The sequence below is a fragment of the Panulirus ornatus genome, chromosome 67 (assembly GCF_036320965.1).
Source record: "Panulirus ornatus isolate Po-2019 chromosome 67, ASM3632096v1, whole genome shotgun sequence".
Taxonomy (NCBI): domain Eukaryota; kingdom Metazoa; phylum Arthropoda; class Malacostraca; order Decapoda; family Palinuridae; genus Panulirus; species Panulirus ornatus.
The window spans coordinates 6,602,866-6,616,919 of NC_092290.1; the positions used below are offsets into that span (position 1 = coordinate 6,602,866).

Sequence of the window (14,054 nt, forward strand, 5' to 3'; positions counted from 1 at the left end):
CAAAGGCGACAAGTCATCTACTATCATGGGGAGTAACTCATCCGCTCAGGGAAAGTAGATAAGTAACCTGCTGAGGGAAATAGGCATGTGTTAGTGACCTGCTGAGGGAGATAGGCATGTGTTAGTGACCTGCTGAGGGAAATAGGCATGTGTTAGTGACCTGCTGAGGGAATAAGGCATGTGTTAGTGACCTGCTGAGGGGAATAAGGCATGTGTTAGTGACCTGCTGAGGGAATAAGGCATGTGTTAGTGATCTAATGAGGGGAAGTAGTTTGGGGCCCTGCTGAGAGAGCCAGGCAAGTGCACGTGCCCTACTGAAGAAGTAGTTTAGTGTCCTGACGGAGCCAGGTAATTAGCGTAGGTCATCAACAATATACTGAGGGAAAGTAATTAAAAGACCCACTGAGGGATGTATGCTCAGGGAAGCAGGTATGCGACAACCCTCCGCTGGGGCAGTTCGGTAAAGAATTTATCAGGACTATCAGTGACTTCTAACAAAGCCTCCATCATCAAATAGAAAAATTAAGGATCATCAGGAGAGCGCAGAGCCTCCAATCAGCGCGTGTGGAGTCTCCAGTCACACACAAAATGACCACAGTGAATTAAGGAGGTGTCGGGGTGGGCAGTACTTAGAGAGAGAGAGAGAGAGAGAGAGAGAGAGAGAGAGAGAGAGAGAGAGAGAGAGAGAGAGAGAGAGAGAGAGAGAGAGAGAGAGAGACCCAACCAACCAAAGAGATAATTAATGTAGGACAAGTGACAGTCTGTAAGTGAGGCATCAGATCACAAAGATTAAATGTCATACACAAGAAGAGACATCATTAGGCATCATTATCTCATCATCGGAGATCAATATTACGGACTTCTTAATTGGACATCAGGTGGCTGTCTCCCCCCAGCTATCGACTCCTTAATAAAATGAACTCCCTGAGCCGACCATACCTCAATAGACCAGTTCTGGAACTCTTGAGAAGAAGAAGAAGAAGAAGAAGAAGAAGAAGAAGAAGAAGAAGAAGAAGAAGAAAAAAAAAACCACTCCCAGACCGGAGGATGATATATATGAACAGGGAACTACGAGGCTGGGGGCACTTTGAACAAGTCTGCTTACACACGGCAAAAATCAGGGAAGGGACTGCGTAACATGTGGGTTACTTAAGAAGGTCCTCAGTGTTCTTCGCACAGAAGGTAACACCCTCTGCTACACACACACACACACACACACACACACATCTGCATAAACAGCTTCCGATGCTGGTGTGGTCAACGAGCCGACATTGCGTTCACATTGAGCGCGAAGACATAATACGTGCCTTACACCCTCCCCTCCTGCAGGGAACGGGGCTATGAAGTTCCTCAACTCCGGGTGGGGGGAGACCTGACGAACCACAACAGGCAAAAACGCAGGTCCGACGCTGGGACTTCGGTTCGCCAGTCACTTCCCCCCCGTACGCCAGGTGGCCAAGTGGGCTGGATTCTTACAACGACAACAGCAGCTTTCCTTCCCTTCGGGAGGAGGACCTTGAGCTCGAGAACACGACCCTGGGGCACGACAGAACGAGCCTCGGCCACAACACCACTTGAGGGAGAGAGGGAGGGAGAGAGGGGGCGCACCACCGTGTCGTCTCGTACTCCAGCGACTCGTAAACGTGGAGGTGACGGGGGTCGTGCTGTCGTGTCCAGACACTTCACCCGCTAATGATCACCGTACGACTCACTCTGGATGAACGTGACCCCCGAGCGAAGACGAGAGAGAGAGAGAGAGAGAGAGAGAGAGAGAGAGAGAGAGAGAGAGAGAGAGAGAGAGAGAGAGAGAGAGAGAGAGAGAGAGAGAGAGAGCAAAACAAAAATAAAAATAAAAACCCGCTTGGAGACAAACGGTTATGCCCCGCGTCTCCTGGCCTCTCCCTGTGACCGTGAGATAGTGAAAACATTTGTCAATATTAAAATTAAAGAGAAGGTCCATCAATCCAACGGGCGGACGGTCCTGTTTGTTGTCGAGCGTGCCAATTTGCGTGCCATGTACTCGTCTCTGCCCAAGCAATCATAATGAAGAGGGACAACGATTGGTGTCCGCTTATTTGGCACTAGGGCGACGTCCGCGGACCGCAGGGCAGCGCATGCGGCTGCTGCCGGGCCGCGCCGCCCCCCACTCTGGTGAGTCCAGTCGCACCGCAGACGCAGGAGGGACGCGGGCGGTTAACGACACACGGAGCGGCGTACCTCCTCACCTCCTCCTCCTCCTCCTTCCCACGCGACCGTGACCTCACCATCTGCTCTCCAGTAGACCGTGACCTCACCATCTGCTCTCCAGCAGACCGTGACCTCACCATCTGCTCCCCGACAGACCGTGACCTCACCATCTGCTCTCCAGCAGACCGTGACCTCACCATCTGCTCTCCAGTAGACCATGACCTCACCATCTGCTCTCCAACAGGCTGTGACCTCACCATCTGCTCTCCAACAGGCTGTGACCTCACCATCTGCTCTCCAACAGGCTGTGATCTCATCATCTGCTCCCCGATAGACCGTGACCTCACCATCTGCTCCCCAGCAGACCGTGACCTCACCATCTGCTCCCCCACACGACCGTGACCCTACCCGCCTGCTCGCCACACGACCATCTTTCCTGAACCATCTGGCCATCCGTCTTGTCCTCTCGTTGGTAAATCGTGTAAGAAAAGTAGACAAGGAAGGTAGAAAGGCCGCTGGGAGCTGCTGCCCCTTCAACCCACCTCCTCACCACCGCACAGCCGTCCTCCTCCTCCTCCTCCAGGAGGGATATATAGTTAACATTCCGCGCATCCCTGCGTCAGGCTAGGATATAAATCATGCTTGTCCTCCCAGCCCTGCCGTCAACTCTCTGTCAGCCACCACGCTGACGGTCCCCACCTGGGCCACATTCGCAAGACCGACCGACCCCCTCTCCTAAAAACCGTCCATATTCATCTCTCTCTCTCTCTCTCTCTAGAAAGACAGACAGATAGATAGATAGATAGATAGATAGATAGATAGATGGAGAGAGAGAGAGAGAGAGAGAGAGAGAGAGAGAGAGAGAGAGAGAGAGAGAGAGAGAGAGAGAGAGAAGAGAGAGAGAGAGAGAGAGAAAGAGAGAGAGAGGATTCAACCAACTTGCGAGTAATTACGACCACATTGTGCCTCAGGGTAAGGCGCCAGCAACCGCGCAGTGGCGCTCCGATGCTATATCCTCCGTGAATCAGAAATACTTCTTCCCTATCCGCCGCTGTGTTCACTCTGTGACGCGCCGCGTTCGTCCGAAACATTTGTCTTTTTCATATACCATTCATGAAGGTTTCATTTGAGTATTCCCGTCCTTGCTCCAATATAACCTGACCATCTCTTTCTCCCGCGAATTTTTGGGGTTGATATGTGTGTTCGATGTGTTCCAAAAGTATTCACTGGAAACTCGAACAGATCCTGTCTCTTCGAGAGAGAGAGAGAGAGAGAGAGAGAGAGAGAGAGAGAGAGAGAGAGAGAGAGAGAGAGAGAGAGAGAGAGAGAGAGAACAAAGGAGATATTTAATAATCACACAAGCAGGGCTCGAGATAGCGTAATGGCAGCTCATGAAATCATCCCGGGTAATTCTAGATAAGGCGAAAGTGGCCACAAGATAGCACAAAGTGGGCGCGATAAGATAAGGAGGAGTGGGGGAGGGGGGGGAGGAGGGTGGTGTGGTGTGTGTGTGTGTGTGAGGGTTTACCACGAGGGAGTCGGGGTGGGGTGGTGGGGGGGGGGTAGTAGTAGGAGGAGGAGGAGGAGTAGGAGGGAGGGAGGGAGGGTATACCAAAGAGGACAATGGCAGCATTAACACGGGAACAAAAGCTCGGTCAGATAACACGTAAGTGGAATGAAAAGGACATTTTTACCGCGAATTAAGATAAGGGAGAGGTTTACACAAAGGGGGGGGGGGGAGGGGAGGGGGGTTTAAAGAGTAAACCAAAGCGGTAGGAGGTAAACCAAACGAAGGTGAGGATGAGGTACACCGTTGCGCTATATGGCACGTGGGTTAGACATGGGGTAAACCAAACTGGTGCATGACACATGGTTTGGGCGTAATGTAAACCGTAGCGGTATACTACACGCGTATTGCTACTTGAGCAAACAACAGTAATATATGACACTCAAGGGAACGTATACCATGGCGGGATGAGGTACACGTGTAGGGTATAAGGCAAAACGCGTTAGTATGCGACATACTGTTCTTACAGTTGTACGTATAGGTATAAGGGTGAAAGGCAAAAGTTGACAGTGAAGGGCATGACATTCCGGTATAAGGGCACGAGGCATTACCTGGCGGTATAAGGGTAAGAGGCATAACTGCAGGTATAAGGGTACGAGGCATGACCTGCAGGTACAAAGGTAGAAAGCCCAACACAGACATGACGGAGCGATTGGTGCGGTGGCCTAGCAAGCCCAGCCCTGGCACCGCACATACATGATGGAACAAAAGGAACTTGAGTCCATCTTTACCATGTGTTCAGGTGTTGGCGGTCAACCTCCTCCCTCCTCCCCTCTCCTCTCCTCACCCATACATAACAATGACACCATTACGTCGGTGGGAATTCCCTACCGTGACCACGGTAATTAGCCGCCTCCTCCTCCGCGCCCCCTTACGACACAAGCCTCGAACTAGCCGCCTGGCTGATGGTGGCCGCAACGTCGCCCTCCATGAGGAGGCGGGGTCGCGGAAGTAGTAGTACCAGCAGCAGCAGCAGGAGCAGCAGCAGAAGGCGCTGCAGGGGGAGGAGGGGTGGGTGTCAAGCCGCCCCCCCAAGGAGGGAGGGGTGTCTAGCCCCCCCCCCCCCAAAAAGATCAAGCAGGGCCAACCAGGGCTACAGTCATCCAGCACCTCCTCAACGACTGCCAGGGTCCTGGGTTGGATCCTCTGCCTCCACTATGAACCCACTGTCTTATCCCTTCGTCCTTCCCTGCCCTTCTCCCTTACGCCTCTCCCATCGTCTGTCACATCGACCACCGTCGTGTTGGAGGGAAGGGCGACCGCTCACATTAAGAAGGACGTGGCTTAAACCGGACCCCTCTTACTCACGTCCAACCCGACTGTTATGATCATACTGACCTCCCGAGGTGTGCGTAAGGGTCACCCTTGATAGATGTGATAGATGTATACCATTTAATTGCTTAGCATACTGTTATACCCCTTGCCCTGGTGTCCGCATACCACACCCGCCTTGCGAAGTTCATCTTCCTGGACAAACGTGCTTACCCTAACCTAGGTCAGCGTTATTTTGCCTGTTTAACATATTTTCCTATATTAGCATATCTCCTGCCCTAGTTAGCATATCTTTCCTCGCTCGCATACCCCTGCCAGGTTAGCTACCAGGGCGCACTCCTCCTCCCTACCTACCATGCTTCCCTCCCCCCTCCCACCACATTCCCCTAACTCGTTTCTCCACACTGCTTACACTACCATTCCATCTCTCCCTCGCCCACATACGAATGTCTATCCTCTTTGGTGGGGTACTTCGGTCAGCATATGTCTCTGCGGCTAGCATACCTCTTCTTCTATGGTTAGCATATAGTATACCTCATACCTCCCCTCGGGGTCAGCATACCCCGCCGTGACCCAGGACCTCTCAAGCCTAGCGAGCAGCATTAACTGCTGAGCGAGCGAGCGAGCGAGCGACGGCCGTGCGCGCACCGCGCGGTGGACGGTCCATCAGTGTTGTGGTTATGACACCAGCGGGTATCCTATTACCGTGCATCCCTGACCACAACCTCCAGAGAGAGAGAGAGAGAGAGAGAGAGAGAGAGAGAGAGAGAGAGAGAGAGAGAGAGAGAGAGAGAGTAATAATACCAATATTAGATACGTCTAAAGTTGTGTGTGTGTGTGTGTGTGTGTGTGTGTGTGTGTGTGTGTGTAAAAATATATATATGCCCATGTCCAAAAGGGTCAAAAGTGTACACGAACAGGGGTGAAGTGCGAGGGACTATGGGGTAAGGTGGTGGTGGTGGTGGCGGCTGAAGTGTGTTTGTATAGGTTGGAGTGCGTCCATAGGAAGGGTGCGGCCTGCGACCCATAGGTCCCTTGTGTATACAAGAGTGTGTTTGCTTTCTGAAAATGGATGTAACCACGTGTGTGTGTGTGTGTGTGTGTGTGTGTGTGTGTGTGTGTGTGTGCCACAGGAAGCCTCTACTCACAGGTGACGTGCGATGGGGGGGGGGGGGGTTCTGACGGTCTGAATGACGGGTAGTGACGGCTGCCTCCGTCTATTCTACAGGTAGACAGACGCTCCCGTGTCCCACCCACAGGACCAGCGGTAAATGCCAAGAGCAGTAGTAGTAGTAGTAGTAGTAGTAGTAGTAGTAGTAGTAGTAGTAGGAGTAGGAGTAGTAGTAGTGGTGGTGGCAGTAGTAGTAGTGGTAGTAGTAGTAGTAGTAGTAGTAGTAGTAGTAGTAGTAGTAGGAGTAGTAGTAGTGGTGGTGGCAGTAGTAGTAGTGGTGGTAGTAATAGTAGTAGTAGTGGTAGTAGTAGTAGTAGTAGTAGTAGTAGTAGTAGTAGTAGTAGTGGTAGTAGTAGTAGTAGTAGTAGTGGTAGTAGTAGTAGTAGTAGTAGTAGTAGTAGTAGTAGTAGTAGTAGTAATGGTAGTAGTAGTAGTAGTAGTAGTAGTGTAGTAGTAGTGGTAGTAGTAGTAGTAGTAGTACAACGTAATAGTATATATTATCATCAGTAGTAGAAGCAGTAGTAGTAATAGTGGTAACGTAGTGGCAGAGGTAGTAGCAGTAGTATGCGAACAGCAGTAAAGTAGTTATAGTGGGGAAGGGGGAAATAGGGAGATTGAAAAAACAATTGAATAGGAAAATATAAATGTATGAAATTAGATCATCTTCTAAATGATAAATGGGGGTGAGGTGAGGGCGTAGTAGTGGGGGGGGGGGGGGGGTTTTTTTTTTTTTTTTAGTAGTAGTAGTAGTAGTAGTAGTAGTAGTAGTAGTAATGGTTAGTAGTAGTAGTAGTAGTAGTAGTAGTAGTAGTAGTAGTAGTAATGGTAGTAGTAGTAGTAGTAGTAGTAGTAGTGGTGGTAGTAGTAGTGGTAGTACAACCGTAATAGTATTATCATTATCATCAGTAGTAGAAGCAGTAGTAGTAATAGTGGTAACAGTAGTGGCAGAGGTAAGTAGCAGTAGTATGCGAACAGCAGTAAAGTAGTTATAGTGGGGAAGGGGGAAAAGGGAAGATTGAAAAAACAATTGAATAGGAAAATAATAAATGTATGAAATTAGATCATCTTCTAAATGCTAAATGGGGGTGAAGGTGAGGGCGAAAGCGGTGGCGCTGTTGTTGGAGTTGGTGGTGGTGTTGTCGGAGAGGCAGAGAAGCAAGGGGGAGGCTCAGGCTGTGGCCGGCATGTGAAGTGCTCACGTCTCCAAGGTCATGGAGGCGGCGGTGGTGGCATCGCTCAGTTGCACAGACCTGTGTTCAGGAAGTGTCGGTCGCGCGCCCGCCCCTGCCACTCGAAGAGCTACGGCAACGCCCGATCCATACTGCCGGCGTCGTGGCCGTTTATAAAGTTGCCACATACGAAACTGCAAGTGTTATACATCTGTGACCATGTCCATGGCGGCGGCTCCTCCTCCTCCTAGCCTCCACCAAACCCAGCCTCCGACACCCTGTGGTCATTTTACCGCCACAATAAACTACTGTACAACCATCAATGGCTGTTAGCTTACTTCCCCCTCCCCCTCCCCCCAGTGGAATGACCTCTGACCCCCTCCCCTTTCCTAATGTCTCCCGATGTCGAGGAAGCATCTGCAGTGGGGGGGGGGGGGCGTGTGTCCATGCACCAGTGGTGACCGAGTGATGGATGCGGCGCGGGATGACGTCGGCGGAGGAGGTGTGGGATTCCCTGGCCGTGCTGGTGGAGAGGCTATGGTCAACTGCCGGCCGGCCGCGCGCTCCGCCAAGGCAGCCTCCTCCTCCCTCCTCCCTCCCGCCGCCTCCCATCAACCCACAGCCAGCTTTACCAAGGCCTCGAGATTTTCTGTAATCTCTTTCATTTTTCTTTATCTAGTGACTGAGAACTTTTATTTTAGTGGTCATATATTCAACATAACTATACTAATAATCTGGGCAAACACTCCCCCCCTCCCACCCGAGATCTGGCCATAAATAACGATAAAATCTTTATATTTCGCGGGATAATCGGCGTCCGTGAGTGCATGGTAACTCTGTCATCATCTCCAACCTGTTGCGTCATCGTCGACACCCAGGGCGGATCCCGCTACACATCGCCGCACCGTAACAACACTTAATTACTGGGAGCGGAAGGGTTGATGTCCCGTGTGTTTCCTGGTACGGTTGCCACAGTCTAGCGGCCCGGTTGGCACCTGGTAGAAACAGTATAAACAAAGGCTACTCGAGACCTATTTCGTGAGGACCGCCGCTGCCGATGTTGATGGAGTGACGGGCTACTGGGCAGCCAGGCTCTGTGGTGGGCAGCCCAGGAGCTGGGGGTCTCTGTGGTGGGCTGATCAGGAGCTGGAGCTCTGTGGTGGGCAGCCCAGAAGCTGAGGTTCTCTGTGGTGGGCAGCCCAGTAGCTGGGGGTCTCTGTGGTGGGCAGCCCAGAAGCTGAGGGTCTCTGTGGTGGGCAGCCTAAGTGCTGGGGGTCTGTGGTGGGCAGCAGTCAGCGTCATGTTAGCAGGTCGGGGTCTGTTAGGGGGAGGTTCTCAACCGCCGAGCCATGACCTGTCGCTTACCGCGGCTCTTAACTAGGCAGCCCAGGGTCTGATGGCGTCGTTAAGGTACGGGGGGTAGTGTGGTGTGGTGTGGTAGGGAGAGCAAACCACACCATTGACATCTATACAGCCATTAGAATGCTTATAATCACATCGCGACTAATCTCGGACATCGCAATTCGGACAAGCAACACTAGGTGGGCTGATGATGGCTGCTGGGAGAGAGAGAGAGAGAGAGAGAGAGAGAGAGAGAGAGAGAGAGAGAGAGAGAGAGAGAGAGAGAGAGAGAGAGAGAGAGAGAGAGGAATCCCGGCCACGTCAGGTGGTCCCTGACAATCGTCTTCCTGGAAAGGTTCAGACCAGCTGCGGGAATCACACAAGGTACAACACTTCACACTCTGGGAGGCGAGGGGGAGGAAAAAATATATGATAACCTCACCCTTAGTCACTTCACCCAAGGTTAAGCCAGACTGTAATTAATAGGCGTCGTAGATGACTGGACTTTACAAAGGGGAAACAAAGAAAACATGCGGATCGTACTTGGGTATACAGAGGCAATATAAAGCATCAGTTTTCCAGTCTGCATGACACTCGCAGGTAGTGAGGGCAGCAGCGAGGAGCAGAGACGTAGCCATGACACAATCTCATGGTGGATCCTCGCCTGTCAACCCTCCCTTACCCACCCCCGTACAACGCTTTGACGTCGCCACTCGACTTCCCCACACCTCCCACACTGCTGCTAACACCGAACGAGTCCCCTATCTCCCACACCACCACCGCCGCCTCATCATGCCTCACGACTCACACCACGTCCTCCCCCTGTCCTCACAAACTCACACTCGGCGTGCCCCCGACCCTCACAAGCCATGCCACCGTCCCCGCCCGGACCAGACAACAATGACGGCAGCTCACGTCATCATCCCCCGGCGGGACTTGCCACGCTGAGATTGGGAGGACCTCTCTACTCGGCCGCCCGTCGTACATCATAAAGACACCCTTTCATTAACTGGTAAAAGTCGTGAATTAAGTAGATTAATCGTCAATCGAAAGAGCAAGAATATGTATCTTTCGGCCATACGGTTGGCTGAACAAAACTCATAGAGGCTAGGCCTCGTCCGGCTGGTTCAAGACCCATATTTTAGCGCCCGACTGGTATACATCAGCTGCACATCCCGGGCTGTTGATGACACAGTCCGCAGACGCTCAGAGCAAGCGGCGTCCTCTCCGTCACACGCACTCTCTAACCACGCTACGTGCGCCCGACTCCGCACAGAGACACAGTGATTAGCGTTTACTTGAAGTAACGTTTAACTCTCCTTTCACTGTCAAGTACGAGAGTATGCAAATGACACGAGGGGAAAAATACCTCATGGACTGCACAAACACTTGTCTACGCCCGTCCACAGCTTTTATGAACTTCATAAAGACGTGCCTCTAATTTTCTCTCCTCCTCCTCCCCAGACCATTAACAGTAACTCTTGCAGTATCTCCCGGTAATTCTTGAGAGTCCCTCCAATAACTCGTGGACTCCTCTCTCATCTCGTCCTCGGGGTCCCCCATCATCAAAAATGCCTGTGATCTCCCTCCACCCACCCTTGCCTTACGTCCACGGCGCCACCACCACCGCCACACGTACCCCAGCACCTCCTTTTGCTCCTAGGTATTCCAAGACTCCTACGTCCCTGAGCATCCTCAGGTCCGCCTAGTGCCCCCAGGTCCCTCACCTCCTCCTCCCTATCCCCACCCACTTGGTAGCACAGTGAGTAATAGTGCAGAGGCGCAGGACAGGGCCAGGCCCACCGCAACAAGCGGAGACACACCGAGCGCCGGTATTCGTCTTCATAATCATTTGCACCTTAAGCAGACCATCTTCCTCCCTCCTCCCACCACTCCCCCACCACCTCACCTCCTCCTCCTTCCAACCTACCCAAGTCAGCAGGGGGACCCCTCGACTCCGGCCGCACCTGTCAGGTCGTCCCCTGGAAAAGCAGGAGGGATGGGAGGGAAACACTAAGAGGGAAGGGAAGAGATAACAAACGAAATAAGAGAAGTGAAAATGTAAGGAAGGCTTTCCCTCGCGTGTCTGTAGATGGTTCCGACTGGGTTAAAAAAAAAAAGTTTACTTATCGGGTAGCATATATTCTTGGGGATATATAAACAATATATTCTGAGGATTAATCCAGTGGTCTATATGGTGTCAACACTCCCCCAGGGGGACGGCCTATGGACGAGTCGGTCTCGTTTTAGAGATGGTGTACCTCAGGGTAATGGGGAGGCACCATACAGTCTCTCCGGAACGCCACAACTGTGAGGTTTGAGGGACGACCCTCTGCCTTCGGGGAGGCCTCCCTCAAGAAAGGTATGGGAACAATCTCAGTGCCGGTTCTCGGGTGGTGTGTGTGTGTGTGTGTCCCATCAGATATATGTGATCCGTACCAACGGTGGGGGCCGAACGGTCTTATTTAATGACGCTTCTGTTGACCAGCTTCCTGATCCAGCGCGGCGCCCTCGCCCTCCTCCTCCTTCTCCCCCCCGGCGCTAATGACTTCGGAGAGGGGTCTCAAAGATGAGTTATACTGTCATTCCAGCGATGAGATGCGATAAGGGAATAAGAGGCGTCTCTCGAGGAGACTCCCTCACGATTCATTCCAGGGCGATGGAGGTCCCCGGGAACTGAAGGCGGCCTCATTAGCGACACCTAGGGGTCGATTGGCTAAATCCCTCGGCCGTAGTTAGGGGATGTTTCTTAATGGCTTTAGCTCGTTCCTGTAAAAGGCAGGAGAGAGAGAGAGAGAGAGAGAGAGAGAGAGAGAGAGAGAGAGAGAGAGAGAGAGAGAGAGAGAGAGAGAGAGAGAGGTGGTCCCACCAGATGATGTCCCAGTCATCCCACAAGGGAGAGGGTGGGGACGACTGTTCCACGCGTCGGCTCGGGGATGGTTGCAATAGCAGATTTATCGGCCATCCCAAATAAATAGTTGGCGATCGTTTCGTAAACGACGAGCAACAGTCCCTCTAATGGGTACGAGCCGTTCCCGTAATTCCTGGGGGAGGTCTCAATAGTGGGTTTAGGGACGGTCCCAGTGCGGCCATTGAGTGAGTAATTGTATGGGGGCGAGACATGGCCGTGAGTGATGTTCGCTAATTTAGACTGGGCGAGGCCCCCATGTCCAGCCCAACCACCCATCTCTAACCACCCCCCTTCCCTTCCCTCCTCTCTCCTCCTTCTCCAGTATAGGCAACGGGGGGGACCTCCCCGCCTCCCCTTTCCCTTGTAGATGCTTAGGCCTCCCATCGATCGCCTATTCAGGCCTCTCCTCCGACCAGAATCTTTAGGCCTGTTCCCCTACGAACGCCTCTTTAGGCGCCCCGTCCGCCGGCACGTAGCCGTACGGGACACGCCCGCCAGAACATGGTTAACCCCACCGGGATCCACGAAGCCAAGCACCGCCCGCCCGTCCGTTCGTCCGTCCACCACCAACCAGTACGCGTCCACAGCGCGCACCATCCCCGCACGCGCGTGCCTGCGAGGCGTGTCAGGTCGCAGCGTTGCGTAACACGCTTCCGTTCTTCACAGGAGGACTAGGGTAGTGGTACGACCCCACCTCTGTCATGACTACGACCCTAACACATACCAGCGTGACCCACTCTGTTCTGCTGGTTCCACAACCACCACCCTCCCTTAACAACCATCCCCTGGTTGGACAGACAGACACACCCCCTCCTCTCCTCCTCCAGTCTATGGTACGAAAGATTTCGTGAGACGAACGATAGCGGTGACTATCGTAAGACGAACGATACGTGACCATCGTAAGACGAACGATAACAGCGACTATCGTAAGACGAACGATAACAGTGACTATCGTAGGACGAACGATAATAGTGACTATCGTAAGACGAACGATAACAGTGACTATCGTAGGACGAACGATACGTGACCATCGTAAGACGAACGATAACAGTGACTATCGTAAGACGAACGATAGCGGTGACTATCGTAAGACGAACGATACGTGACCATCGTAAGACGAACGATAACAGCGACTATCGTAAGACGAACGATAACAGTGACTATCGTAGGACGAACGATAATAGTGACTATCGTAAGACGAACGATAACAGTGACTATCGTAGGACGAACGATAACAGTGACTATCGTAGGACGAACGATAACAGTGACTATCGTAAGACGAACGATAACAGTGACTATCGTAAGACGAACGATAACAGTGACTATCGTAAGACGAACGATAACAGTGACTATCGTAAGACGAACGATAACAGTGACTATCGTAGGACGAACGATAACAGTGACTATCGTAGGACGAACGATAACAGTGACTATCGTAAGACGAACGATAACAGTGACTATCGTAAGACGAACGATAACAGTGACTATCGTAAGACGAACGATAACAGTGACTATCGTAAGACGAACGATAACAGTGACTATCGTAGGACGAACGATAACAGTGACTATCGTAAGACGAACGATAACAGTGACTATCGTAAGACGAACGATAACAGTGACTATCGTAAGACGAAAGATAGCAGTGACTATCGTAGGACGAACGATAACAGTGACTATCGTAGGACGAACGATAACAGTGACTATCGTAGGACGAACGATAACAGTGACTATCGTAGGACGAACGATAACAGTGACTATCGTAAGACGAACGATAACAGTGACCATCGTAAGACGAACGATAACAGTGACTAACGTAGGACGAACGATAACAGTGACTATCGTAAGACGAACGATACGTGACTATCGTAGGACGAACGATAACAGTGACTAACGTAGGACGAACGATAGCGGTGACTATCGTTCGATCGTTGTCTGATCTGAGCCGGGGGAGGGTCATATATTCGTGACGTCGCTGACTGCCAGTTCTATGACGTCTTGAGGACCTAACTACCTCTCCCTTTGGGGAGCTTCTGACGTCACGGGTTATTATCGCTGGCGTATCGGCTGGAGGGAGGGGAGAGGTGGGGTGGGGGGAGGGGAGGGGAGAGGGGAGGGGAGGGGAGGACTAATGACGTGACTGGCTGTCACCGGAATAACACCTGTGGCGGAAAGAGGGTAGGAGAGGGGGGGGGGAGGGGAAGAGAAGAGTGGGGGGGAACAGGATTGTTACCTGAGGGGAGTGGGGGGAGTGGGGCGGGCCCTGTGACGTCACCGGCTGTCACTAGAATGTCATCTGAGAGGAAAGGGGGGGGGGGGGGCAGGGCCTCGTGACGTAACCAGCTGCCATTGGAAAGTACCCCGGAGGACCACCTCCCGAGGGGAAGTGGGCGGGGCTTTCGTGACGTTACCGTCTATCACTGGAGCATCTCGTGAGGG

At 52.2% G+C, this 14,054-nt stretch overlaps 1 protein-coding gene across 2 annotated transcripts in view; it reads right to left on the reverse strand.

Moving 5' to 3' along the window:
* LOC139747104 (cadherin-related tumor suppressor-like) overlaps nt 1–14,054 on the reverse strand; it is a 372,508-nt gene that overhangs the window by 77,752 nt on the left and 280,702 nt on the right. The gene's annotated exons all lie outside the window — the stretch shown is intronic.